Raw genomic sequence first — 2,822 nt, 5'->3', positions numbered from 1 at the left:
CAGGCTGGTCTTGAACTCCCGACCTCAGATGATTCACCCACCTTGGCATCCCAAAGTTCTGGGATTACAAGTGTTAGCCACCATGCCTGGCCTGCTCTTTTTTTTTTTTTGAAACAAGGTTTTCCTCTGTTACTCAGGCTGGAGTGCAGTGGTGCAATCTTGGCTCACTGCAGTCTCAACTTCCTGGACTCAAGCAATGCCCCAACCTCAGCCTCCCAAGTAGCTGGGACTACAGGTGCGCGCCACCATGCCCAGCTAATTTTTCTATTAGAAAGATTAGAGATGGGGTTTTGCCATGTTGCCCAGGCTGGTCTTGAACTCCTGAGCTCAAGTGACCTGCCCACCTCAGTCTCCCAAAGTGCTGGGATTACAGGTGTGAGCCACCATGTCCGGCCTGCCTGTTCTTTAACTTATGTAAGTGGAATCTTGTAGGCCGTGTACAGTGACTCATGCCTATAATCCCAGCACTTTGGGAGGCTGAAGCTGGAGGATCACTTGAGGCCAGGAGTTTGATACCAGCTTGGGCAACATAGCAAGACCCTATCTCATGTTGTTGCATGTATCAGTCATCCTTTCTTCTTTGTGGCTGAGGAGGATTTCAGTGGACAGATATACCACAATTTGTTTATGCATTCTCCTGTTGATGGACTTGAGGATTGTTTCCAGGTTTGGGCTATTGTGAATAAAGCTGCTATGAACATTCTTAGCAAATAGGAGGAAAAAATAGCAATTGTACTGGACTTTTTTTTTTTTTTTTAAGGTAGGGTCTCCCTCTGTCACCCAGGCTGGAGTGCAGTGGCATTATCTCAGCTCACTACAACCTCTGCCTCTCAGGTTAAAGCAATTCTCCTGCCTCAGCCTCACTAGTAGCTGGAACTACAGGCACATGCCACCATGCCCAGTTAATTTTTGTATTTTAGTAGAGATGGGGTTTTACCATGTTGGGCAGGCTGGTCTCGAACTCCTGACCTCAGATGATCCACCCACCTTGACTTTCCAAAGTGCTGAGGTTACAGGTGTGAGCCACCACGCCTGGCCTGTATCAAACATTTTTTCTGCTGCATCTCCTCTTCTCAGTCCACCACTGTCTCCAAGCATTGGCCCAGCAGCAGGTGTAATCTGAACCCACCTCACCTCAGCTGCCTCACATAGCTAGACTTCTCCAGCTCTGCAGTGTGGTGCCCATGCATGTGGAAATGTAAAGCTAGTGGATAAATGCTTCCCCTTCTACCTCCAGGGTGGACAATTCTAGAGCCTGTTCTACATGGCCCATCAGAAGGCTCCAGAAGGATTGAATCCCACTTGCCCATGTGCCAGCTGACTCATCACGCACCTGACATTGGCTTCCCTCCTCCACATTGCATAATCCCTTACTTCTGTTCTTTAGGATCACTAGTCCAAATAAACACCCATATGCAAGCCCTTGTCCCAGGCTCTGCCTCTGGGAGGAATGCAACATAAGACAGCAGCTTCAGCAAATTATTTAGATGCATTCAGTCAAATGGCAGAGGTAAAACCTAAAAGTGTTAAAGAATAACTATATTACACTGCTCTCCTCTAACTTGGAGGTCTCTCTCTCTCTCTCTCTTCCTCCCTCCCTCTCTCCCTCCCTCCCTCTCATCATCACCTATAAGATGCATTTCAATTTCAGAAATGTTAAAATCTAAAATACCATGCATCTTCTGTTCAAGTACATATTGTTGTCTGCTCGTTTAATATCTGTCTGCGTCACTCTTGTCATTTTCACCAGGACAGAGATGGAGTCTGACTCAAACATTGATAAACACATCACAGGTGTTTAGTAAATAATTGTGAATAAGAGAATAAGGGACGGCAAGGAGGAGAGAAACTGACAAATTATTTCCCACTTTGGAATTGGTTTTGGAAGAAGAACTTTAAGGGGTAGATAACAAAAGATGTGAAGAGGAAAGGAAATCAGATGGAATCCCCAGGGAACTGAATGAATAAAGAGAAGATTCATGAAGAGTAAGGCTGGTACCAAGAAATAGCTTAACCACCTAGATACCCAGGGCGGAGGCTTCCTTTGGAGGCCCTCCTTCGCTGGCCGGTGAGGGAGGAGAGCTAGCAACCTCAGCAGAAGGCGATACTGGCCCTAATCCCCTTCCCAGTATTTAAGAGAAAAAATAGGCTCAAAATGATTATTCAAATAACCACACTTCTTAAACTGTAACCACAGCAGCTTACAGCAACTTTTCCATAAATCCTCTCCATGCTGCTTTTGTGATCCAAAAAATTCTATTTCTCGATTCCCAGCAACAGCACTTCCTACATAACAAGTTTGGATTTCACACATTAAGACGATTACTGTGGATTAATAGAACAATAGCAGGATCAAAAATGCCATGATAGTTAGACCCAGGGTCATTTGCAAACAGAAACAGGTTTGGAGGCATCCGAAGAGTGGTCCTGACGTCTCTGTCTCTTTCTGGAGCATCCTGTCAGCTCCTTAAGTGAGGACCTTGGATAGACCGTAAGTGCTTCGTGTGAGGGACCAAGGAGGGATTGTGTAGACAGAGAGTAGTTTAGGAAAATGAACAGGTTTCCCCCTCTTGTCCTCGTTAACAAATCATAGACAGGCTGGGCGTGGTGGCTCATGCCTATAATCCCAGCACTTTGGGAGGCCGAAGCAGGAGAATGACCAGAGGTCAGGAGTTCAAGACCAGCCTGGCTAACATGGTGAAACCCCATTTCTACTAAAATACAAAAAAATTAGCCGGGCGTGTTGGCGGGCACCTGTAATCCCAGCTACTCGGGAGGCTGAGGCAGCAGAATCGCTTCAACCAGGGAGGTAGAGGTTGCAG

The 2,822-nt window shown here is 46.4% G+C and overlaps 1 pseudogene; it reads left to right on the top strand.

The window, feature by feature from the left end:
- LOC105505948 overlaps positions 1–2,822 on the top strand; it is a 75,535-nt pseudogene that overhangs the window by 70,297 nt on the left and 2,416 nt on the right.

Source organism: Colobus angolensis, unplaced genomic scaffold (genome assembly GCF_000951035.1).
Source record: "Colobus angolensis palliatus isolate OR3802 unplaced genomic scaffold, Cang.pa_1.0 Scaffold13, whole genome shotgun sequence".
Lineage (NCBI taxonomy): Eukaryota > Metazoa > Chordata > Mammalia > Primates > Cercopithecidae > Colobus > Colobus angolensis.
This window is presented reverse-complemented; position numbering and strand designations above follow the sequence as displayed.